This window comes from Notamacropus eugenii, chromosome 2 (genome assembly GCF_028372415.1).
Source record: "Notamacropus eugenii isolate mMacEug1 chromosome 2, mMacEug1.pri_v2, whole genome shotgun sequence".
NCBI lineage: Eukaryota > Metazoa > Chordata > Mammalia > Diprotodontia > Macropodidae > Notamacropus > Notamacropus eugenii.
In genome coordinates, this window is record NC_092873.1 from 470,602,241 (window position 1) to 470,630,109 (window position 27,869).

Sequence of the window (27,869 nt, forward strand, 5' to 3'; positions counted from 1 at the left end):
GGGGCTCTTCAAATGGTAGTCTTGGCTAGGAACTCATGAATCAGGAAAGAAGGCCTCAGGGTTGAAGCATCCATTGGAAGAGAGGAATCTTCCTGATACCAGAGTTTATCATATCAATGAAAATGTATTTTTATGTGCCTTTCTTAACATTTGCTGAGAGATCCTGAAAAAACATAAATTATTCAAGGTACTAAATGGGTAGAGGGAGAAAGGGGAAAGAATAGGATATATTGAGGAGACAGATCTCAAAACATAGGTGAGATGACAACTTGTAAAGGATGTGGGAGAGGGGATTCTTTTTATTTTTTATTTTAATTTAATTTAATTTTTTGAAAGCCAAAGAAAACAAAGTTTATTAAACATTCGCCAAATTGGGTTGCCCCTTAAGGAGCCTAAGTATTTGTAATGCTTGTATTCACAGGTGGGCCAGACAGAATCTCAGCTAGACAGAGTCTGAGCTGGATTGCATCTGAGCACCTGCATGGAGGCAAGATGGAACTTAAATACAGAAAAGAGTATAGGAGGGATCTGGGGGGAGGGGGGGGGGTCTGGTAGTCCAGGGTGATGGGAAGAGGGGTTTAGGAAGGATCTTGAGGAGAAGTCCAAGGAGGGAATCCAAGGAGGGTCAAAGGCTGGAAACAGCTGGAGGCTATCACGAGACAGACTAGGGGGTGCCTAGGTGGGAAGCAGGTGGGGCAATCCAGAGATAACAGACAATGGTCACAGATTTGGGAATGAAAAGCCAGGTTCTGTGGAGAGATACCAAGGGAGCTCATTTTTGAGTATGAAAAGCCAGGTTAAGTGAGGAGATTCCAGGGGAGCTCAAGGAAGTTCCTAGAGTCTAAACCTCATCATTCCTCCCTCAAACAGATTGAACCCAAATTCTTTTGGGGTAAAGGGTGAAGGTCTCAGCTTCTGAAACTTCTTCCTACTGGCAAGGGGCGTAGAGCCATTCCTGCCTTGATGGGTCCCGTTCAAGGGGTCAGACTTCAGAACATGGGTGGTGCCAGGTCCATGGGCTGGAGAACTTGGATTCAGATGGAGGTTGGTATACAGCATGGGCTGTCATCTGGAAGTTGATGGCTTGCACTCTAGAGGGAGAGGGGATTCTTGTTGAGAATGTAGGTTGGACTAGTTTCTGAGGTTCCTTCTGACTCAGATCTTGTTCCATCCACAGCCACTGACTGAGCTCAGGAGGGATGTGGGGGACTGGGGAGTGGGACAGAAAAATGATATCAGAAGTAGAAAAAAAGTCAGAAATTCAGCATTCCATTTGAACAGGTGACCAGAGAACACCAGGTGGGAATATCAGTAGCACAGATGCATTGAAACCTCTGAGTGGGTAAAATCCCATGGCATACAAAATTGCTTACACCTGTAGTAGCAAGCAAGCAGTTTGTGATTGAGGTTAAAAATAAATCCCAGAGCTCAGTCTTATAGATATCTCTATCATTTGTTTTTTTTTTAAAGAGGAGGGGAAACTCACCCAGATGCTGGCAGAGAAAGAGGGACATCACTGTGGGAAGTGGAGCAGGATAAGGGCCTTGGAGCTAGGCAGCAGTGAAATAGAAGCAAAAGGATGGAAGAGTGTACAGAGCTGGAGGATAACTGAATTGTGAATGAACTGCCCTGATTTGGTGAATCCTGACCTGAATGAATATAAGTCATCAACTAGTTACTGAACACCCACCGCAACTAGGTGGTTCAAGGGATTATTCTCTTGGACTTTGAGTTAAGAAGACCTTGAGTTCAAATCCTGATTTATTCACTAGTTATGTAACCCTGGATAAATCATGCAACCTCCCTTAGGTTCAGATGTCTCACCCCTGAAATGGAGACATTGGTAGCATCTACCTCACATGGTTGTTGTGATAATATCATGAAATAATATGGGCAAAGTGCTTTGTGATACTTAAAGCACCATATACAGATTTTGTTGTTGAGCCAGTTTCAGTTATGTCCAACTCTTCATGACCTCATTTGGAGTTTTCTTGGCTTAGATAATGGAGGGATTTGCCATTTCCTTCTCCAGCTCATTTTACAGCTGAGGAAATTGAGGCAGACAGGGTTAAATGACATGCCCAGGATCACACAATTATATCTGAGGCTAGATTTGAACTCACCAAGAAGAGTCTTCCTGACTCCAGGCCCAGTACTCTATCCACTGTACTGTCTATGGTCCATCATTAGATGTTAGCTACAATAATTATTATATTTAGTTTGATACTATATAATATTATTATAACATATAGCATTAATATAACACATAAATAATATATTATGATGATATTTAATAATGCAATTTAAATGATTATTACTATTACTATCAAGCTCTAGGGCAGCTATATGGTACAGCTGGGCCTGAAGTCAGGAAGACTCATTCAAGTTCCTCTCCTGGCCTGCACACTGGTCTGGGAGCAACCAAAAACTTTTCTGCCCAGAATCTTGGAGTAGTAGAATTCCCACTCCACAACTGCCTCCAGCTCTGCCAAGCCCCAGGATCATGCCCCAGGTTCAAATCAGCTGCTCAATTCCCCCAGGGGCTTTAGGTGGAGGGCTTCAAAAATGGACGCTGCCACTGCTGCCATCACCACTGCTTCTGCTGCTTCCACTGCTGCCACCTGACTCCAGGGCTGGGGGAGGACCCCATTCCCCTCTTGCCCTTCAAAAAAGCCCTTTCCTTGAACTTTGGTGCAGTTTTTGGTGTTCGTGGGTTGAGGGACCTGAGAACCACCCCTGATGCTGGGGATTTTGCCCCCAAGGCCTATTCTGATCCTGTTCCTCCTGGTACCACATGGCCAAGGCTGGGCTGCACTCCACTCTGCGTTTGGTGAGATAGACCTTTCCTGTTGGCCTTCCAGTTTACCTTGGGCTGGAAATCTCTTTTACTCTGTTGTTCTGTGGCTTCTGCTGCTCTAGAATTTGTTGAAAGTCATTTATTACGGGTATTTTATGGGTTGTGGGGGAAGAGGTAGAGTATGTGTGTCTTTCTACTCTGCCATCTTGGCTCCGCCCCACTGAGTTCAAATCCAGCCTCAGACTTACTAGTTCTGTGACCCAGGACAAGTCACTTAACCCTGCTTGCCTCAGTTTTTCTCATTAGTAAAATGAGATGAAGAAGGAAATGGCACATCACTCCAGTTTCTCTGCCAAGAAGGTCTCTAATGATGTCATGAAGAGTTGGACACAACTGAGACGACCAGACAACAAATCAAACTCTGTGTGAGTCACTAAAAACAAACAAACAAACAAGAAACTGTGAGCCATAGTCCTTTCCCTGCAGTAGCTCACTGTTACAGAGTCATAGACTTAGATCTGGACAGGACCCTAGAAGTCATCTAATCCAGCCTTTTCATTTTACAGATGAGGTAGATGAGGATGAGAGAGCTGAAGTTCAAGGTCAATCAAGTAGTAAGTGTCAGGGCCAGAACTTGAGTTTGAATTTAAGTCTATCTTTCTTCTAGGCAATAAATTTGAACTTAGTATCTCTGGGCCTCACTTTTCTCATCTGTTAAATGAGCTCAGTACTCTGCTCTTTGAAGTGTCTTCCAGTTTTTAAAACCTATAACCTGATGATCCTAAATCCAAAGTGCATGAATGCTATAAAGTATTAATACTGTGAAGTTTGTTGGAGCAAGAGATCTTTGGTGTAGTTCCTAAGTTCAAAGGATTTAGGGAAGGAGTGGACCTTAGGCACCATCTACTGCAACCCTTCATTTATAGATAAGGAAACTAAAATGTTGGTGGGGGTCCAGGTCAGGGATAGCTTCTTTGAAGAAATGGGGTTTGATTTGGGCCTTAAAGAATTGGTGAAGGATGGCTGGATGGTGATGGTGGTGGTGGTGATGGTGGAGATGATGATGATGATGGTTTTACCAAACATGATTAAACTGTACTAAGAAAAAAAAAGAGCAAAAGCCCAATGACCAATGACAATAACCGTATTTGGTAAACAATTTTAACCAGATTTGGAACTGTATGTTTTCTAAAATTATCCAAAAGGAATGAAATTGGCATATTTAAACATTTGTCAAATGCACCCCAAATTTTACTCACTTCCAGACCTAGATGGAGGCAGCCTTCTGAATGTCCATCCATTGTCTCCTTTTCACTCAGCAGGAAAGCTTCACAATGGAAGACTGGGTGGATGGAGGAGCCCTATTACTTTTACCCTCTTTATTCTGTATGAGGAAATTACTTTCATGTGGCTGATTCCTAGGACCATAGATTTCAGATCTAGAAGCAATCATTTTATAGATAAGAGGACTGAGACCCAGGGAGGGCAAGTAAGTTACCCAAGGTCACATGTCGCCCAAGGTCACACAGGTAGATTCAAATTCAGGCTATCTAATCCAGAATACTTCTCTTGTAGCACACCTCATGATTAAACTATGGGGGCCAGCTGCCAAAGCAATAATTTCAAAAACTCCAGAAAGAGAGTGGGTTGGGATACAAAAAACAATCAGTCCATAGACAAATTTTAGTTTGTGCCTGACATTACACAAGTAAAGATTTATCCCTTTGGTAGCAGTTAAAATGAGAATGCTCTAGAAGAAAAGCCCACTGGGCCTTATCAACCATGCATGCCATAGTAGAAATGAATTTATTAGATTCTTTTTGGAGAGCATGTTTTGACAGGGTGTTGAAAAAAGGAAAGAGGGAAAGGACACAGAAGAGAAGCTAGAAAATAAGAAAGAACTACTGCTGGCTTTATGATTTTACCTACAACCTATAACCTACAGTTGGCTCTGTGCCTCCAGCCATGGACTTTCTCATGAGTGCCCAGTCAAAGCCTGTGGCCTCTCTCAGAGCTTCATCACTGCAGGTGAGCAGGTAGACATGAAAATTAGTATGGAGTAGTGGAGAATGGGCTGGATGTGAAGTTAGAACTACCTGGGTTTAAGTCCCACCTTAGACACTCCTTGGCTGTGGGACCCTAGGCAAGTCACTTAACCTTTCTGTGCCTCAGTTTCCTCATCTGTAAAATAAGAAATAGTAGTGCTTACCTCACATGGGAGTTTCGAGGGATCAAACGAAATGGTATATATGGAGTGCTTTTCAAACCTTAAAATGTTATAGAATTGGGAACTATTATTTTTTACTTTTACTAGATGGCACAGTTACCGTGTGTCCTGAGCATCCATGATAGGGGGCTGATGGAGACCTGAGACCTTACCACCATTTTCTTTTTCCTAAACTAGATTTCTAGTTCCTACAAGACATATGATCCTAGTCTTCTGCGGACAAGACACAAAAGGTTCCCTTTGGGAACATGGTATGTTTGTGATGCACGTACTTAGACATGTACTTGTGGCCTCTCCCATTAGTATGTAAGCTCTTTGGGAGGAGGGATTGTTGCCTTCTTTATCCTAGGATCCCCAGTGTCTGGAACTTAATGAATACTTGTTGATTGATTGATCCCTAGATGAAGGAACTCACAGAGGAAAGGCCAAGAGAAAAGAGAGTTACAATGTGTTCTCTATCAGTGGGGCAGTTGAGCAGTGAAGTGATAGTGTTCCATGATTCTGGAAATTGACTTGTGTAAGGAGTTAGAAGACCTAGGTGGGGAGAAGGGGGCAATCCTGGACTTAGTCCTTATGATTATGTGACCCAGAGCCTATGAACATTCCTGGATCTCTGCTTCCTCTGTAAAATGAATGAGTTAGGCTTCTATCCTATAAACTGCTTCACTGACTACGCCCTAGGTCCTTTCTCTCTAGATTTGTGGACCTGAAGAAAAAGGAGAATTAAAGTGTGTGTGTATGTGTATGTGTGTGTGTGTGTGTGAGAGAGAGAGAGAGAGAGAGAGACAGACAGACAGACAGACAGAGACAGAGATAGAGAGACAGACAGAGACAGAGAAATAGAGACAGAGAGAGATAGAGAGACAGACAGACAGAGAGAAACAGAGACAGAGAGAGACAAAGACAGACACAGACAGATATACACATACACACACACACACATACACACACACACACACACACACATACACACACACACACAGCAATGAGAACCAGAGTAGGAAAGTGAAGTCACAGAAGGTTCCAAGAATATAGTTTGGCTTCCCTGGATGTAATGTGAGAGGTCAGGGTGAAATGAGAGGAGGGCCGGGACAAATGCCAATGAATAAGAAAAAGTAGAAATATGCAGGGAATCCCAGACCTATGGTAGTGACCAACTGGTGAGGAACATTACATGCTCTAAAACTGAAAATCCCTTTCCCTTTCATTCTACAGCTGAAGTTCATTAGGGGTAGGATCATAGCTTTAGTTTATCCAAGCTAACAGAAAAAAAATATGTCAGAACCAGATCAAGTCTTTGCACATCCCTCCTGACCTCACAGATCAACTCAGCTTGCCAGGTTTAGCAGGAAGTAGCTATGGTAACAGGTGACAGAAGACCTGGATTCTGTTCCTCTTGCCTCCCAGGGTTGTGGGGCTTTGTGTCTGGCCTTTAGTCTCCTCATCTCTAAAAGGGGATGCTAGTCGTCTTGGCTGCCTGCCTGCCCCCCTTCTTCTCTTGGCTCTTATGAGAATGAATACAGTAACACTTCATCCTACATGAGGGTCACATCCTATCCAAGACTTTGCTGGTAAGAATCAGAGGTGGGATTTGAATCCAGGTCTTCCTGACTCCAGATCTGGCACTTTATCCATCAAAGCAGGCTACTTGTCTGTTGGAGAGAAGAATAAGACATTGTTCCCTAATTGCTTGGGGCTCCTCGGAGGGAAAAATACCGTGTTTGTCATTATAAAGGACTCTTATAATGTAGTGGCTTCTAGAGATTATTCATCCAGAAACCTAAATGAGCCTTTAAAAGACACCAACGATCAGAGAAGTGCCAGGTGGTGAAGGCCAGGGCAGCAGTTCAGGGCAACGAAGTGAAGAAGCAAGAAAGAAAATGTGTAGATTTTTCTTGCAATATTTAGTTTAAATTGTAATTTCCATTATTTGGGGCCCTGGCTTTTCATCATCCCTAAATTGTCTGGACAATCATTTTGAGCCTCAGTCTTCTCTCCTGAGAGAGTCTTTATTAATCTATCTTGTATAAAGAAAGGAATATAGTTGACATAAAATAGAAATAGAACTTTAATAGTATGTGTATATGTGTATGAGTGCAAACACGTGCATGCTAAACAGTTCAGAAGTCACTACCCTCTGCCAACAGTGGTGCATTTATCACCTTATTTTCCCTACTCCTGTCCCCAGAGGCTACTGGGTTTGAGAGCATCTCGATTTGAAGATCTGTTGACATGCAGGTATCCACTAGGAGGCAGCACTATGACTTCTCCAGGCTGGCTTTATCCCTCCTCCAACTTGTTTGAATGGAGGCGTTGGGATGGCTGCACTAACAGTGTTGACCCATTTAAATGGAAAAAGTAAATGGTGTCATTCTCTTGGTCAAATTCAACATGAGGCAGACATAGCTAAGGCTAAAGGGAACAAAAATGATAGGAGCCAATGACCCTCTAGCAAACCTTGTGCCTGGATCTTGTCTCCTCTTTTGTGAGGTGCTGGAGAGTCCACTCTCCAGGTGATGGAGTTGGGTGTCCTCATATTCTCGTTGGGGGATCCTTTTAATTAGGGAGAAAGGTGAGTTACAGACACTCACACCATCAAAGCAATCCCTAAATGGAGACTCACTCAATGTGCATTAGCCAAGGCCAATGTCTAGGGGCTGATGGGGAATCAAATCATTTTTCATGGGCCTGGCTGCTGGCAACTCAAAAATTGATCAGCCGGGTCAATAGCTACACACTCAGACACGAATCACTGGCTGGCGCACAAATAGGCCAGCTGCAGCCCAACTCTCCTGCAGCCTGAAATACATTGAGGGAAGGAATGGAGGCCTTTCGAGGGAGACGCTGATGATCAATTTGGGACTGGCCTTGAGCTCTGAGGGCCTAGTATAACTAGAGAGGAATGAATTCAAAGAATTCTGAATTGAGCCCTTAGGGAAGAGAGGTCAGCACACTGAGGAGACACATTTTCCTTATCGGGGTCATCTGAGGGGGAAGCAAGGTGGGGGGGGGGGAGTGGCTCCAAGGGTAGAAAGGAAAACTCTGGTGGCTAACTCCAAATTCAGCCGCAGTGACTTCTTGCACAGCGCCTGTCTCTTAGCAGATGCTTAATAAATACCTGTTTATTAATTGATTGAAAGAATAATGAGTCACTTCATCTCTCAGCCCTATTTTCTTCATCTGCCAAATGGAGACCTACCTCACAGCATTCTTGGGAGCATTTTGTAAACTTCCAAGCTGTAGAAATGTTAGTTATCGTTGTTGTTGTTATGAGGAGAAAGGAAAAGAAGGAGACCAGCATTTATTAAGGGCTGACTGTGTGCTAAGTCCTGGAGACATAAAGCAAGCAAAAAGGCCAGTCTCTGTCCTCAGGGAGCTGAGCTGGGCTAGGGGTTGCAATGCATACATGCTTCTGCTGCTGGAGTCCAGAAGGTCACTCCAGGCTCTTCCCCAACATGGAGGATCCAGAAGGTGCTGACTAACTGGAGAATGGGACAGGCCTTACAGTGAAATGTTCCACGTGGAGAAGGCCACAGGGATGGTAGGACATTTCAAAGTAAGGAGGCCCCAAACACTGAGGGAAGTTCTAAGATTAGACAGGATGGTTTGGAAGTCTAGAAGCCAGGAATGGGGCCAGGAGGGGAATGAAGGCTGACCTGAACCCCTCTATGAACAGGAAATTCCAGGCAGAACTCCCCAATGAGAGAAAGGGATCAGCCTCACAAAGTGATTTTCCATGTTGAGAAGGCCACAGAACTGTTTGGGCATGCTAGGGCAAGGAGGCTCTAGGAACTGAGGGAATTATTATTGTTGCTGTAACGAACAAGACAGTTCTTTCCTTCAGTAGCTTACCCTTCCAGAATTCTAGAGTCATAGATTTGGATCCAAGAAAGGCTTTAGAGGGAGCAGCTGAAGAGGTATCTTTGGCACCCATACCATCTACCCCACTCATGCCAGGAGAGGTCGTTTTGAGTCTTCCATATCCCTCTCTCCTCATAGGTAACCAGTTACCAGATGCTAGAGATTCCTCCTCTTCAAAATTCAATTCAACAAACGAATGTATGTGTATATATAGATATACATATATACATAAAATCTCAACCACCTTAGAGATCCAAGGCACTATGCATCTCTCATATCTGTCTACTCACTCTTCTCACTGTTACCACCCTTTGTATAAGCTTTTACTACAGCCCCTTACACAATTAAAAACATCTACTAGGTGCTTCCTGTCTCCAGTCTTCCTCCTGCTCCAACTTATTCTTCATACCACTTCCAGAATAACATTTCTTGTTCATATATTTGGTGAGAATCACTCCTGTTTAAAAAAAAATTCAGATCTCCTTATTTCTGAATAAGTTTCAGTCACCTTTGTTTGGCATTCAAGGCCTGTCACAAACTAACTCCATGCTAACTCTCTAGCCTTATCTCATATTACTGCCCTTTATGTACTTTGTGCCAACCTGAACCCACTCCCCACCTTTAACACTGCCAGTATCCAATGTACTCTCTTATCTCTAGGCCTTTGCTCACCCTGTCCTCTGTATTTAGAATTTATTCTTTTTCCTTCTTTACATTACTACTTGACAATCCTTCGAAGCCCAACTAAAATACAATACCAAGAGTCATGACAGACTGACTTTTGACTAGCTTTCAGCATTTCTACTTGTCACTTATATAATCTTGGACAAATCACTTAACCTCCTTGGGCCCATGTTTCCTTATCTATAAAATAATAGGGTTAGATCAGCTGATCTTTGGGATCACTTTCCGCTCTTGAACTTAGATCTAAGATTTGTTTGTGATTTCAGAATGACTGTCTCAGGTTGTGGCATTGACTCCTTGCCTGTATAAGCCTCATGATCTTCCCTGGATGTCTAAGATTGTACTGATGAGCAGAAAAGAGCTAGGGGTAGAGGAGAGAAGTGGGTAGCTGCCAGCTAGAAGGATAATTACTCTTAGGGAAAGGGTTGAGCTGATTCCTTCAAGACCATCTGGCCTGAAGAGTGGCGCCATAGAATAATGAAGGTGAAAAGAGTCTATGCCAGTCTTGGCAGGAAATCATCTGGCTTCTATTTATCTGTCACCAGTCAATGAAGGGGTCAGAAACTTGGAGGTGGGTTGATGGTGAAACAGACTTTAGGGAACAGAAACATTTTGCTTTGTAGGCTCTCTCTGTTCTACTAGAATCTAGCATGACTTGGGAAAGCCTTCAGGGTATTTCATCAGGGAAGACATCACTTCAATGGGAAAAAAAACAAACACAACTTATTGAGACTTTGCTAATGGCAAAACATAAACCATTTCTTCTTCTAGATTCTTTGTCTAAGAATAGATCTAATGTCGGCTTTGTAGGCAAATCAACCCTCAAAGCAAAGAATTTTTTTAAAAAAAATTAATTTTAGTTTTTCCACTGAACAAAAATCTATTTCCTCTCCCTCACACCTTCCCAACCCCCAGTGAAAAACACTCTTGTAACAATTATGCATAATCAAGCAGAACAAATTCCTGCTTTGGGCATGTCCAAAAAAAACCCAAATTATGTTTCATTACTTATCTTGAGTTCATCTCCTCTCTGTCAGGAAGTGGTGAACATATTTCAGTCTTCTGGAATCATGGTTGATCACTGTATTCAGCAGAGTTCTTAAGTTTTTCAAAGTCATTTTTCAAAGCTGCCTCTCTATAGGTAGCCCAGTAGATAGAGTGCTGGGTCTGTAATCAGGAAGACCTAGTTCAAATCTGGCTTCAGACACTTACTAATTATGTGACCTTGGGCAAGTCATTTAACCTCTGTCTGACTGAGTTTCCTCTGCTGTAAAATGGAGACAAGACTAGCACCTACTTCTGATGAACCTTCCTCAATCCTGTCAGGATTGTTGTGAGGATTAAATGAGATAATATTTATAAAGTGTCTGGCCCATAGTAGGTGCTTAATAAATGTCTATCCCCTTCTTTCCTTTGCAAGGTTGTTATTATTTCTAAACTGTCCTCTTGCTCCTACTCACTGCACTCTGCATTAGTTCATACAGGTTTCTCTGAAACTGGACCTTTCAGCATTTTTGGAAATAAAATCGTCATCCATTAGGTTCATACACCATCATAGTTGTTCAGCCATTCCCCAGTGAATGGGTGCCCCCCTTAGTTTCCAGTTCTTTCACAGCAAAGGAAAGAATGAGAGTGAGACAAGGAAAGAATGAGAGAAAACAACCTCCCTTCTCCCTTTCTCCTCCCTTCCTGCTTTCCACAGATCTAGTTCTAGGACCTGCACTGAGCTGCCCTGGGGAGAATGGCAGAGAGAGAGCCCTGATTCCAGCTGAGGAGATAGCTGGGGCTGTCCTCTGAATGCCTCTTTCCAGGCTGAGTCAGAGGCTCTTTGATAACCCGAGCTCCAGGCTCTCCCTAGTCTTTACATATTGCCTGGCATTGGGGCTCTGTGGCTGCTTCGGTTTATTGGCTCTTGAGGCTCTTGGCTCAGGCAGAGTAATTACAGCTGAAGCCCTGATGAATTGGGGGCCAGTAATTAAAGCGCCTATTGATTTTCTACTTAGGAGTTCCCTGTGGCTGGAAACAAAAGTGGGGAGGGAAGAGGCATAAACAATCCTACGAAGGTAATTTCTGAATGGGGGGATTGTTCAATTTACATTAGCTGGGACTGGCAACCATTGAGGATAGAGGGTAAAGGGGGCAATCATATTTCATTGGCCCATCTGTCTGGAATTTGAGAATTGATTGGGTCAGCCCATTAATACAAATCTGGCACTTTGTGCCAGCTAGAGAAAGGGGAGAATGAGATGTCTTCCCCAACAATTAATCTGCAGATATGTTGCACCATGAATCTGTCTCATTCTGCTGCCTTGTTTGGTTTATTTTTAATTATGTATTGAAATGATTGTCTCATCTTCATCATCTTCCTTCTTCAAGCAACAATGAGTTTTCTGTCACCAGGAATTTGGCTTCTGGTATAGATAGTCCAGAGCCAATGACCGGAAACTTGGAGGGGGGTGGTGGTGGCAGGGAGAATGAAGGGAGAAAAGAGAAGGTCAGAGAAGGAGAAGATCTGAGTAGAGAGAGAGAGCTGGGGAGAAAGGAGGTTCAGATAGAGAGGATGACGGGAAGTCAACAAAGAGCTAAGAAAGAAAAGGGGCAGTCACAGAAAGCCATAGAATAAAGGGAAAGGCAGAGATAGGATCCAGAGAGAAAGGAAAGAAAGGGAGGCAGAAAGAGAAGTGGGGAAAGGGATCCAAGAGAGAGAAATGGAGAGGAAGAGATGGGAGAGAAAATGGAGAACAAGGGAGAGATGAGTGAATGGTGAAGAAAATGGGAGAAAGGAAGAGAGAGTGAAAGGAGATAAAAAGAAGGAAGAGGATGTAGAGGAAGAAGAAAGAAAAGATATGGAAGAAAGAGAGAAAAGAGAAAAGAGGGGAAGAAATAAAAAAGAGAAAAGGGAAAAGAGAGAGAAGAAGAAGGAGCCAGTTATAAAAATTATAGCCTCTTATGTATTCATGTAGCACCTAAGGGTACCATCCCACTTCAGAATGGGTCCCCCAGACAAGGTTATCCTCTAGTTGAAGGTACTCTATGGGTTCATATCCACTTAGAACCATCAATCGTGAGCCCCCATTAATGTACTAAAGTAGTCAACGAGAGGACACAATTCATTCAAGACAAAGACATTTAATGAAACAACATAGTAGGAGAAGTGGCCATGCAACTTTCCCCCCAACAACATGAGATGCATTATTCCACAAATGCATGCACACATCATGAAGGGGAAGAGTTAACACACATGGGAAGAGAATGTAGCAAGGGCACGCAAGTGGAAAGGTAATAGATATTTCCTCCTGTTGATATTGTTATCATTCTGCTCTCACCAGCTTGGTCTTCTTTGAGCTCATGGTGAGTGGCATCTGGAGGCACCATAGTCTTTGCTGTCTGGGTAGTTTCTGCCATGTGTTGCTGTTGATATTAACCCAAAGCACCTGGACAGAAAGATGAAAAAGAGAAAGTCTTTGGGGAAAAGATCAGAGACTTGACCCCCAATTCATCAGGGCTTCAGCTATAATTACTCTGCCTTAAATGCAAAACTGTCTCTGCCCTCAAGAACCTTATATTCTAATGAAAGATATGTGTACATACAGAATACATACAAAATGAATGGAAGGTAGGGTTTTTGGTGGGCTGGGGGAGAGATACTACCAGCTACTAGGATCAGAAAAGGTTTCATTTCAAAGGTGACACTTGATTTGATATTAGCCCAAAGTACCTGGACAGAAAGACGAAAAAGAGGAAATCTTTGGGGAAAGGATCAGAGACTTGGCCTGCTTTGATTATCTGAACATCTGCTAGAACTCCTTCCATATTTAAAACAAATTAGTTAATAATTTCTTAACTTGCCTTAATAATAACTTTGTTCTTCAAAAGGCAGAGTAAGCAACAAGGGTAATGCAATTTTGGATCTGATTTCTCAGGAAGGAAATGGTTGATTTTGGAGTGGGAGGCAGGGGATTATGTGGATGGAAGTAACCTTTCCATCATATAGTTTATAAGAGAAAATCTAGGGATAGTCTGACATATACTCTAGATCTTGAGGGTACAGATTTCAAAGACTTCAGAGGAAGGACAGGTAAGAGCCCATGGACTAAAATCTTTTAAGGGAAGGAATATTAGGAGGAATTGGAAGCTCTCGAGAATGAAATTCTGAAAACACATACACTCATGAATACACACATGAGCACACACACGCACACATGAGCGCACACACATAATTCTTATGAGAATAAAAAGAATTATTTAAAAAGATCAATGTGGATGCTAAGGGAATTCAGCAACCAACTTAGTTTTAATGTACATAATGTACATATGTAGTATACGGAAGGAGTGCTACTTCTTGTAGAAAGCATTATTAAAGGGATGGTTTCTGAACATCAAGAAAGGAAGCAACAGTCATGGCATCACCATTTCATCATGAACAAATTAGGCTCGTGCGATGGATAAGAGCATCAGGCCTGATGTCAGGACTTAAGTTTAAATTAAGCCTTTGACACTTAGTAATTGTGTGGCCCTCAGCAAGTCTAACCTAGTTTGCCTCAGTTTCCTCCTCTGTAAAATGAGATGGTGAAGGAAATGGCAAACCACTTCAGTCTCTTTGCCAAGAAAACCCCAAATAGGGTCATGAAGAATTGGACACAACTGACATATCTGAACAATAAAAGTGTCATTTCATTTATTTTTGACCAGAGATACTGAATTGATGAATGAGGATAAGGTATAGGTATAGTTTATTTAGATTTTAGCATAATATATCATAAGATATTGCTTCACTATTGTTAGAGGAAAATGGAGAAATGTGGTGTATTTAATAATGATGGATTTGGAATGGGTTGAAGGGATAATCCCAAACAACAATCACTAGTGATTTGATGACAACTTAGAAGTTTTCCAATGGCATTCTCACAGATCAATACTATTTATCATTTTTATTAGTGTTTTAGATAAATTTAGAGATTAAATGCTTATTTATCTTGTCGATGTCACAGAGAAGGGAGTCATATGCTGGGCACTGTGCTAAGTGATAGATATACTAAATAAATGCAAAACTGTCTCTGTCCTTAAGAACCTTATATTCTAATGAAAGATATGTGTACATACAGAATACATACAAAATGAATGGAAGGTAGGGTTTTTGATGGATTGGGGGAGAGATACTAGCAGCTACGAGGATCAGAAAAGGTTTCATTTCAAAGGTGGCCCTTGATTTGAGTTTTGAGAAAACCAGGGATTCCAAGAGGCAGCGATATGAAGGGAGAACATCCCAGGCATTCAAGGACAGCAGGACAAAGAATTAGAGATGGAAATGTAGTGTCATGTGTGGGAATCAATAAGTACACAAGTATTAATGGAGAGTAGGATCATGGGCAGGAGCAGTGTGTAACAAGACTGAGAATGTAGGAAGAGGGCAAGTTGTCTTTAAGTGCCCAGTCTTAATCAACTAAGACATTGAGTATGAATTCAATAAGATGAAATTTACTTGAGATAAATAAAATCTTACATTTGCAAAGGGTTAAAAACAAACTTCAAAATTGTAAGATAAGGGTGCTTTGACTAGACATTAGTTCTTGTGAAAAATAAATGGAGATTTTAGTGGATTGTAGGCTCAATACTAGTAAACAGTATGATTGAGCAACCAAGAATTTGGTTTGTATGTATATAACTTCCAGAGGCATCTAGGTGGCACAGTGGATTGAGTGCCAGGTCTAGAGTCAGGAATACTCATCTTCTGAGTTCAAATCTGACCTTAGACACTTATTAACTGTGTGACCCTGGGTGAGTCACTTAACACTGTTTATCTCAGTTTCCTCATGTATAAAATGAGCTGGAGAAAGAAATGGCCAACCATTACAATATCTTGGTCAAGAAAACCCCAAATGGGGCTATGAAGAATTGGACATGACTGAAAAAATGACTGAACAATTTAAGTCCCACTTGAAGATAATCTGCACTGGGAAGAACACATCTGGAGTTGTGTTTAGTTCTGAGAAGCACATTACTTGAATGAGGGTCATGGAAGAACTGGAGAGTGACCAAAAGAGGTCTCTCTCCACTTTTGCCCATCCCTCCCTCTCTCTCTGTCCTCTCCCCTCTCCCCTCCCTTCCTCACCCTCTCTCTCTCTCTCTCTCTCTCTCTCTCTCTCTCTCTCTCTCTCTCTCTCTCTCCCTCTCCCTCTCCCTCTCCCTCTCCCTCTCCCTCTCCCTCTCCCTCTCCCTCTCCCTCTCCCTCTCCCTCTCCCTCTCCCTCTCCCCTTACTCCACCCTATTTCACTGTCTCTCTGTCTGTCTCTTTTTGTCTCTGTTCCTTTTTGTCTCTCTCAGGTTGGGGTACAATAGAGCTACTTGGGTTATTTAATAATGTTGAATTTTGATTAGGATCTATACTTGAAGAATAGTTCAGAATAATTCCCATTTAATCACAATTGATCATCCTTTTAGCTAACCTAGGTGATTAGAGGTGCTCCTGCTCTGGTTTGCAAAGAAGTACTAAGCTATTGGTTGTTATAAGTTTGGTTTGGAAAAGGAAACCCTAGAAATATTTGGGGGATTTATTCGGCTCCATTGGCTCGAATATGTACAGTGCTGACATCTGAGAAAAGCTTCTCTGAGTTTGCCCTGTTATTGGTAAAGTTGGAGGTTTACTTATTTATCAGAAACACATGGGAAATGCTCACTGTGTGTAAAGTGTTTGAGAGCTTAATGTCTAAACATTCCAAGCCATTTGGGGTGAACGCTGATCATGCTACCATTCCCCAGTTCACAATCTCACATTGCTGGGCCATTACTTAGTTTTATATCTGAATTCCTCATGACAATCTTGTGAGGTGGATCCTGTTATTAGCCTCAGTTTCCTGATGAGGAAACAGAGGCTAACAGAGGCAAGAGTCACTCAGCTAATATGTCAGGGGTAGAATTTGAATTTAAGTCTTCCAGATTCCAAGTCCACTTGCTTTCCATCTCTTATGCTAAGTCTAGTCTAGTCACCATGCCAAGTTGCTTCTTTCCACCAGTAAAATGACAGTTCTGGATCCAAAACAAAAAACACATGCCTCACAGATAGGTTTGAAAGGCAGCGTGACAGTAGATAGCAAGCAGGCTGGGCCTGGAGTCAGGAAAACAAGATTCCAGCTTCTGCCTTTGATATTTACTGACTGTGTGACTATGGGCAAGTTACTTAACCACTCTCAACCTGTTTTCTCATTGGCAAAATATGAAAAATGATATGTATGGTACCTACCTTACAAACTTTTTGTGAGACTCAAATGTGATACTGTATACCAAAGTTTTGGCATATTTTGAAGTGTTTTACAAATAGCAATCTATTATCAAATGAGAAAATGTATGTAGAACACTTTAAAAATCTTAAATCACTCTCTGAATGCCAGCTGTAATTACTGAAGCTTAGCACAGTTTTCTGTGTGTATTTTTATTATCATTCCGTTTCAAAGATTGGGAAACTGAAGCTCAAAGAGATAGAGATCTCTTCCCAATGACACTTACAGAAAGTGGGAGAATTTGAACTAGAACTCAGGTGTCTCTTACACTCTATGACATTCTCTTTCCTCCTCCTATTTGAGAAACCTGTCATATTGACTAGGACCATCTGGGATCTCTTTCCAGTCCTACCATGTAAGCAAAAGAAGAGCCTCCATGCTGTTTTTTAAAAAACAAATCCCTCCTATTCATTTGTTTTCTTTTGAGGTAGTGAGGTTCAGTATCAGCCAAGGAATTACAAGATTGGGGTTCAAAATAGCAGATGCAAGCATTAAGGGGAACCTACCATCCAGCAATGAGCAAGCTATCATCCTTCTCTGTTTTGCCCTCACCAGACCACGTTGGGGGTTTTGTGGCTAGCCCTGTGTAACATATTGTAGGGAAGACATTGACAAGATGGAGAGTGCCCAGCGGTCAACCAGGATAGTGAAGAAACTTGAGGTCATGCTATCTGAGGATCAATTGTAGAACCTAGGAATGCTTAGCTCAGGAAGAATAAGGCTTGGGGGGAACATGATAGCTGTTTTCAAGTGTTTGAAAGGCTTTCACATGGAGGACAAATTAGATTTGTGCTATTTGTCCCTAGTGTGTAGAAGGAGCAATGGGTGAAAATTTGGTTGTTGTTGTTGATGAGTTGTTTCATGTGTCTAACTCTTCATGACCCCATTTGAGGTTTTCTTCTCAAAGATGCTGTAGTGGTTTGCCGCTTCCTTCTCCAGCTCATTTTACAGATGATGAAACTGAGGCAAACAGGGTTAAGTAGTTTGCTCAGGGTCACACAGTAAGTGGAAGTTATAACAAGGTGAATTCAGGTTTGTTTGGGAGAGGAGTTGTGAGGAGAGGAGAAAACTTCCTAACAATTAGAGTTGTCCAAAAATGGAATGGGTTACCTACAGAAACCCTAACACCCTTTGATTTATCTTTCTCCTTGAAATAGAAGACAACACCAACAGAATATTTCAGTTAATTAAGGGTGGTTCAGTGGTTAGAGTTCTGGACTTGGAGTCAGGAAGATCTAAATTCAAATTTTGCAACTGATATTTGTTGTATGGATCTTAGTCTCTAGGTGTCCCAATTTCCTTATTTGTAAAAATAGTGATGATAATAACACCTACTTCAAGAGTTGTGAACATTAAATGAGATATCATAGTCTTTGCAAACCTCAAAGTAATATGTAAATACTGGTTTTTTTCATTACAATGGAAGAGTTCAAAATCAAGGCTTAACTGAGATGCCATACCAGAAGGTTCCTACACCAATAAAATCACAGGTCTGGACCTCAAAACAAAACAAAACAAAAAACAAACCAAACAGCAAAAAACCTGCTCATTTATTTACTTGGAGTAGTTATAGTGGGGAAATGTCTTGTTTTGGAGACAGGTAGAGTCTGTAGGTATGAGATATTATTCTTGTTCTCTTAGCCCAATTCATTAAACCCAGGAGAAAGTGGGGAACAGTCAGTAAACAAGAGACCATCCCAATGATGGGAGCTGTGGGGAGTGAGGAAACTGAGGAGAAGCCTGGAGATTGAGATCTTATTCACTGGAAGAACCTACAGGCAGTGGTCTGGATCTCATTCTCTGTATTGTACTCTGCCTGCCATGTTAAAGATGCTCTGGAAAATAAGTGACTCAGTAATGCTGTGTTAACATTTTTCCTGCCCTCCTTTATGAAACAAGAAAGAAGATTATTGCTAGCCTTTCCCCCCATTTTTTTGAAAATGTGTGGGCTCTTTGTACCTGTTCATGGTTATTAAAAATATGTTTCTAAAGTGCTAAATTTATAGCTAATTACACAGTTAATTCATTATGTGGCAGTAATATGTTTTTTTAAATTAAAAAAGAAAAAAAAAACAATCCCACTGCAAACCCAACCAATTATTTGAAGCCTTGGTGGTATCACAAAAAGAATGACTTAATTTAGTAAATAATTTTAACTTAAGCAATTATTTACTGAAAAGGAGAATTGGCTAATCGCCTCAAGGGATTGTTTACTGTTGGTCTCATAATAAACTTTCCATGTAATTCTTAATTACTTACATGACCAATGAGTTATTTACCTTGATCAAGTTTGGGGAAATACTAAATCAGAAAATATCAGTGAGGATTCCTCGCCTTCCCCTCTTAACCATGCTCCCTCCCCACCCCCCCTGCCCCTACCCCCTTCAAGCCTTTTACTTTTGTCATGAAAGGAAGCTTGGTTTCCTCAGCCAGCTCTGTGTACTGGAAAGAACTCAAGGCTGAGACTAAATTCAAACCTTACTCTCAGACCCACACCACCCTTGCCTTAGCCTTCCCTTCTTTGGGCTTAGCATTTCTAGTTCCTTTAATAAATAGGTCTATTCAAAGAATGGGCCTGCCTCACCCTAAGTGAGTACCTGCAAAGACCTTGGCCTAAAGGGCCCAACATCTCCCAGTGCATCCTGGGCCATCTCCAGTCATCCTGAGGAATATCAGGTCATTGGATTCAGATGGCTCTGGAGGAGAAGTGAGGCTGGTGACCTGCACAGCCCTCCCTCACTCAAAGCAAAGTCAAGTGCAAGTCATGTCATCCTTTCTCTGATGGCATGGTCTTCTTTGGCAATGAAGGACAAACATGAATCAGTCCTCAGGTGGCATGACCCACTTCAGATTTGTCATCTAACTCCACTGGCTGTCCTTATTTCCATCTATAAAGTGAGGATTTCATCTGTATAGAATATAGAAATTGTTACTGGTAACTACTGGTGAGTTTTTTCAATATACACCCCCTTTGATACACATGCATTTGGCAATCCTATATATTAATCAATTAATCCATTCATTCAACAAGAACTTATTAAGCACTTAATTTAAGTAGGCACTGTACTAGGCATTGGGGACATAAAGGCAAAAATTTAAGCCCATAAAGAACTTAACATTCACCTGCTGGTAAGCAACATGTACACAGATAAATCAATGCAAAATATGTATTGGTGCCACATACTCACAGGGGTATTATTAGAAAAGAAAAGTCAAAAATGGATTGGAAAGCATCTGGGAATTAAAAGTACAATACCAACATGAATCCACATCATTATCATTTTTTTATAGAAGGGCAGCTAGATGGCACAGTGGGTAGAGTGCTGCACCTGAAGTCAGGAAGGTACATCTTCCTAATTTCAAATCTAGCCTCAGATATTTAATAATTATGTTACCCTGGACAAGTCACTTAACCTTGTTTGTCTCAGTTTCTTCATCTGCAAAATAAGATGGAGAAGGAAATGTCACACTACTTCAGTGTTTCTGCCAAGGAAACCCTAAATGTGATCACAAAGAGTTAGATATCACTGAAACGACTGAACTATGTCAATACTGTGTCCATGTTTGGTTCTGTCTCCCTCAACCTAATGTAGGATGAACTGTGAACACTTAATAAAATGAAAATTATTAAAACTGATTTTTCTTTACTACTTTTGTGAATAATTGGACACACCTTGGGGGCCAGTTTGAATATCATTCCTAGAGTCATTGCTTTAATTTTTTTTGTATCCTTGTGCTCAGAGAGGCCTACGGGGCCCCAATGCCTACTAAGGCAGGGAAATGTGCTAAGTTTCTCTGGAACTTATTATATCCCACTTCTGCTTTCTTATTGTGTGTAGGTGGGACCACCTACACAGGGGATATTATATAATAGGATCTTCCAATTTGAGGTTAGGTCAATGGTCTTGAAAATTGGATTTCATACTCTTTTTATTTTGAGGGGGGACACAATTGAATGTGGTCTAAAGTTCACATAGACTTACTTCCTCCTAGTTCCATGATTCTGGATGTGGCACATGAGTATTTCTGGGGGTATTTCTCTACCTGAGAGAAAGTTTTTCAGAGCCCAGACAAGGGGAAAAGAAGGAATAAGAATGGAGGTCATGTTCTTCCTCCAGTAACAATGAACTCACTACTTTAGGAAGTCTATGCCATTGTTGGCCAATTCTAATTGGTCTTCTTCCCAGGAATTTTCATATGCTGGTCCTAGATATGTACTCCACAGAAACACAGGTCAAGTTTAATTTCTCTTCCATGTGCAAACTTTTGACTATCTCAAGATGGTGTTTGTGTGTCACCCTACTCTTTCTGCTTAAGGCTAACTATTCTCAGGTTTTTCAATTGTTGTAACGTGATCTCAGGACTCTCCACCTTACCTGTATCCCTCCTTTAGGTGATTTGAGGAATGTTGTACTCAAGGATATGCTGGTAAATATTTAACAACCACTTTGCAGGACACACTTCTAAATTTAATCTTTGTTATTATTTTCTTAGGTAGACAATCAACAAGATAATATATCAAGCCTTGACTTCAAGGCTTTTCCTAGTTGCTAAAGTAGAAATGCTTGTGCTGAAATTTCAACAATTGGCCCTCAAGAGCCAATATGAGCAGGTTCCACCAAACCCCTGTCTGGATCCATAATATGTCTGAATTCCTTTTTTTGGTTGTTGTTGTTCTTTAAATAGTATTTTTTTCTCACAATTACATATCAAGAAAATTTTTAGCATTCATTTTTACAAGATTTTGAGTTCCAAATTTTTCTCCCTCCCTCTCTTCCATCCCGTCTTCTGAAAATGGTAGGCAGTTTGATATAGTTTATACATATGCTATCATATAAAACACATTTCCATATTCATCACAGTTGTAAAAGAAGAAACAGATCAAAAGAAAAAAAATAAGAAAAAATAAAGTAAAGTGAAAAAATATGCTTCAGTCTGCATTCAGAGTCCATCCATTCTTTATCTGGATAGGGATAGCATTTTCCTTCATGAGTCCTCTGTCCTTGTCTTGGATCATCGTGGTGCTGAGAAAAGCCAAGTCATAACTGATCATCACACATACCGTGTACAGTATTTTCCTGGTTCTGCTCATTTTACTTTGTGTCAGTTTGTACAAGTCTTTCCAAATTTTTCTGAAATGGGCCTGTTCATCATTTCTTTTTGCTCAATAGTATTCCATTACATTCATATACCACAGATTGTTCAGCCATTCCAATATTTTACCATCATGAATAGGGCAACTATAACTATTTTTGCACATGTAGGTCCTTTTCCCATTTTTAATGGTCTCTTTGGGATACAGACCCAGTAGTGCTATTTCCAGACCAAAGAGTATGAACAGTTTGTTTGCCCTTTGGGTATAGTTCCAAATTGCTCTCCAGAATGGTTGGATCAGTTCTCAACTTCACCCACAGTACATCAGTATCCCAATTTTCCCACATCCTCTCCAACTTTGTCATTTATCTTTTTTGTCACATTAACCAATCTGATTGGTGTGAACTGGTATTTTAGAATTGTTTTTAATTTGCATTTCTCTAATCAAAAGTGATTTAGAGCACTTCTTCATATACCTATAGATATCTTTGATTTCTTCATCTGAAAATTAACTGTTCATATCTTTTGACCATTTATCAGTCAAAGAATATCTTGTATTCTCATAAATTTGACCCAGTTCTCTATACATTTGAGAAATGAAGGCTTTATCAGAGACACTTGCCATAAAGATTGTTTCCCAGCTTTCTGCTTTCCTTCTAATCTTGGTTGCTTTGCTTGTACAAAATCTTTTCAATTTCATATGATCAAAATGATCTATTCCACATTTTTTAAAGTTCTCAATCTCTTGTTTGGTTATGAATTCTTCCCCTCCTCATAAATTTGACAGGTAGATTATTCCTTGTTCTTCTAATTTGATTGCTTCATTTTCTATGGTACTTTCTTAACAAGATGTCATTTCTTACCTTACTTTTTCTAAAATCAGGATTGCTACTCCTGCTTTTTTTTGTTCATCTGAAGTATAGCAGCTTCTGCTCCAACCTCTTACCTTTATTCTGTGTGTGTCTCTTCTTCACATATGTTTCTTGTTAGTAACATATTGTAGGATTCTGGTTTTCAATCACTTTGCTTTCTCCTTCTGTTTTAAGGGAGAGTTAGTTCCCTTCATATTCACAGTTATGATTACCACCTGCGTATTTCCTTTCATCCTATTCTTTCTCCTGTTTGTCCTCTCTTCTTCTTTCACCCTTTCCCATTTCACCAGTGTTTCGCTTTTGTCTACCTCCTTCCCTGATTTGCCCTCCCTTCTGCCAGTCTCCATCCCTCCTCTTTATGTAATCTCCCCTCCTTACTCAGTTGGGTAAGTGAGAGGCCAAACAAAGTAGGATCTTTTGCTGTTGTTGTTTTAGTAAGTATAATGCCTCTATTTGAATGTGATTAAAGATCTTCCCCACTCATTGATGGGCCTGCCCATCCAGGGAAGCTTGATTAGGGGAGTTATTTTGTAGGAGGATCCCAAGTACCTTTTGTTTTTTTCTATTGAGGCACTGGGTCAGAGGGTCATGCCCTCTGGCTCTGAAAAGTGTATAAATACACTGAGAGTATGGTTTTACCTTGGGTCTTACTGGCTGGAAGTCTTTGTTTGGCCAGAAGAGCACTCTGGGAAGCTGCTAAGGAGCCCCCAGCTTTGAAAACCCAGATGTTGGTGCTTCCCTCTCTGGTAACTATGATCAGACAGTTGAATCTGTCTGTTGAATTGTGATGTATTTATTGATTATGGTCAGACAGAGGAAGCCAAGTCTGTTGATCCTTGATTTCTCTGTATTTTCTCTAAAGTTCAGGGTGCTGACTTTTTCTCCTGAACTAACTGAATGATACATGTGCTTGATTAAAGTGATTGTTAACCCTTCAAAAGTTGCCTTCCTTTTATGAATGCAGATCTAAGAACCTGTGATAGCAGGCCACCCTGTGTATGTTGGGGTGCTTACTGTTACAGTAAGATAGATTTCTGTATTCATATTATTCCCTATTTGTGCCAATACTGATGAGAGAAAGGTTCAAGCAATGCCCATTGCCCCCTCCCTATCTTCTCCTCCACTTTAATAGGTCTCTCTCACTTCTTCGTGTGACATAATTTACCCCATTCTACCTCTCCCTTCCTTCTCCATTGCACTCCTCTTTCTTATCCTTTAATTTTTTATGTCATTCCCTCAAATTTATGTTATACCCATTCCCTCTGTCTACTTATATTTCTTCTATCTATACTGTTAATGATATAATTTTTAAGAGTTACAAGTATCGCCTTCCCCTATAGGGATGTAAACAGTTAAGCACTAGGTTAACTGTCCACATGGCTAGTGTGTGTGTGTGTGTGTGTGTGTGTGTGTGTGTGTGTGTACATATATACATACACACATATCTATCGGTATATGGATATATCTCAGAAGCAAGACTTGAATCAAAGACTTGATGTCTCAAAAACTAGCCTTCTGTCTACTATGTCATACTACCTTTCTGCCATATATAGGGGCATATATAATAGACATAGTACACATATTATATACATGTATCCCCATGCATACATATCTTCCACATAGCCCCTTGACCTTCTAATTCAGCAACCTTATCCAAAGAGGGAACTGTAATAAATTTAACATGATTTGTTCCTAGTGAATCCTAGTGATTGTCACTTTCTTTTCCAAGCATTCTCTAACCATCTGTTTCAACAGTCCATTAGAGAATTCTAAATACTGTCACTTGTACAGTTTGGGGAATGGTTTTAATATATGCATGTGTTAGAAAAATACATTCTATTTTGATTCAGATTATTTCACTTTTTTTCCTGACACTCCCTTTCAAGATGAGACACTTTTAACTTCAGCTCATTAAAGATAATACATATGCATTTATTTTTTCTATGAATGAAGGTACATATTATAAGAGCTAGCATTTATAGAGGCACTGGGGTGGCACAGTAGATAGAGTACTTGCCTGGAGTCAGGAAGACTTGAATCATCCAGTCTCAAGATACTTGTTAGCTGTGTGACCCTAGGCAAGTCACTTAACCTCTATTCCCCTCAATTTTGTAGCAATTACCTTTCAGGGTTGTTGTGAGGATCAAATGAAATAATTGTAAAGCTTTTAGCACACTGCCTTGCCCATAGTAGGCAATATATACATGCTTATATTTTTCCCTTGCTATATATATATGATATATAATATATATACACACATATATTATATATGTATATATGTAGTATATATGTATATACATATACATATATATGTATATATTGTTTAAAGTTTGAAAAATTCCTTCCACTTGCTATCATCTGATCCTTACAATACTCCTGGGAAGTGGGTGCCATTAATTATCCCCATTTTATAGATGAGAAGAATGAAGCTGTGAAAAGTTCAGTGACTTGCCCAGAGTCACGTAGTTAGTAAGTGTCCGATTTGAATGTAGGTCTTCAGGAAGAAGTGGACAGAGCACTGGGATTGAAAAAAGGAAGACTCATCTTCCTGAGTTCAAATCCAGCCTTAAACACTAGCTGTGAGGCCCTTGGCAATTCACTTAACCTGTTTGCCTCAGTTTCCTCATCTGTAGAATGATCTGGAGAAGGAAATGGCCAACTACTCCAGTATCTTTGCCAAGAAAACCCCCCAATGAAGAGTCAGATATGACTGAAAACAGCTGAACAACTGCAGAACAGCAGCTTCTGACTTTGTTTGGCACTTCATCCACCTCACTCTCTAGCTGCCAAATATAACTCTGTGTTAATGGACTTGTACAAACACACATACCCTTTCATTGCTTCTAGTTCTGTCCTCTGGGACCAAATGGAATACCTCTTTTACACGACAGCCCCTCAAATACTAAAATCCAGCTCTCCTGTCTCCCCTGATTTTCTCTCCTCTAAGTTAAATATCCCTCATTCTTTTAACCAAAGGAAATATACTCTCTATTCTTATCTCTTTCTTTTTCTGTCTCCATCTCTGTCTCTTTATTGCTATCATTATCACTCTTTATGTGTGTTTATATGTAAACATATATACCACATATACATTACATAAATAAATAAAAATGCAGCTACCTACATTTGTATTCAGACTAGGTAGACAGGCCATCCAGACCATCTTGGTTTGGGTCCATGTTGCAGCATTCAAAGCTCTGACATTTACTATGGTCACATTTCCCCTCTATTTCCCAAAGCCCCCAAATTCTTCTTTCCAGAGAGGTGAGCAGTTTTGATGAGTGGGCTACAGGAGCCATGCAATGCTAGAGTGTATGACCAAAACAGGCTTCCATCATGGTGAAGGCACAGTTTCCCATTGAGTCTGAAAGGGAGACTAAATGGCCCAGTCGGGTCCTTCCAAACTCCATACTCTGCCAGTGCAGGGCCACCCCATCCCATGTCTCCAGAGATGATTCAAACCCTTTCCTCCAGCCCCCATTATGTTCTTCCCATTTTTGTTTTCGTCACCTTGAGGAAAGGAAACACGCCTTCCCCCCTCCACCCCAGCCTACCTCTTAGGAACATGAAGGAAATTAGCCCCTAAAGAAGGGAGCTGTTGATAAGGCTTTGTGGGCGTCTGTGAAGGCACACATCCTTTGAGTGACAGGTTTGCATGTAAACAGCCACAACGCATGAAAATAGTTTTTAATCTACTTGAAAGGCATATTCTCCGAAGGAAATCAAGTTCCCTCCAGGTGCAGAGAAGCTCTTTGAAAGAGGAGCTGTTCTTGCAGAAATGCACTGAGTTGTTGAGATTCTCCCTTGATTAGCTTGGTTGCCTATACCCAGGTAATCTGTGTCATCACACCATTCAGCTTCTGAGGCCCACCCTGAGAGATGCTGGGGTTCTGATTTCCCTCCCTTCCTAGTCCTATCCAATAACGGAGGGACCTGCTCTTCTATGGTTAATGCTCCTCACAGGTGCAGGTTCTGGTGGAATATAGAGATGAGAACCTTTCAACCTTTAACTCAGAATCACAGAGTGAGTCAGCTACCCAGTCCGAAGGAGAAAGGCTTACAGGGGACATGATTAACTGTCTGGAAGCATTTGAAAGACTGTCATGTGGAAGAAAATTAGACTTACTCTGTTTGGTACAAAGGGCAGAACTGGGAGGAATGGGTGGGAGTTTCAGAGAGGCAGATTTAGGATGCATATAAGGAAAAAATTCTGAATGATAAGAGCTATTCAAACATGGATGAGATGTCTAGGGAAGTAGTAGATTCCTCCTCAGTTGAGATTCTCAAGCAAAAGCTTGTTAGACACCTATTTGTGATGTTTTACAAGGGATTCTTGGATAGATATGGATTGGAGTAGTGTCTGTTGGGACACCTGGGTGGCCCAGTGGATAGAGCACAGGTGGCCCAATGGAATATAGCTCCAGGCCTGGAGTCAGGAAGACCTGAGTTCACATCTTGTCTTATATATTTAACTAGCTGTGTGACCCTGGACAAGTCACTTAGCCCTTTTTTATTTCAGTTTCCTCATCTGTAAAATGGCTAGAGAAGGAAATGGCAAACCATTCCAGTAACTTTGCCAAGAAAATCCTAAAATGGGTCATGAAGAGTTGAACACCACTGAAATAACTAAACAACAATAGTTTCTTAGATGTTGTAATTCCAACTCTAAGATTCCATGATTCTATGAAACTTATATTCTTCATAATACATAATACAGTGCTAGTCACATTTTATTTTACTTTTTATGCTTCCTGTAGTTATTTTATTTCTACAGTATTTTATTTTTTCCAATTACATGTACAGACAATTTCTAACATTCATTTTTCTTATAGAATTTTGGGATCCAAATTTTCTTCCTTAATTCCTTGCCTCTCTGCTCCCTAAGATGGTAAGCAATTTGATGTAGGTTATATGTGTGCAATCATGTAAAACCTATTTCGATATTAGTCATGTTGTGAAAGAATGAACAGTTTGCAAAAAAAAAATTAGTTTGCCAAAGGAGAAACCATGAAAAAATAAGTGAAAATATTATGCCTTGATCTGCATTCAAACTCCAT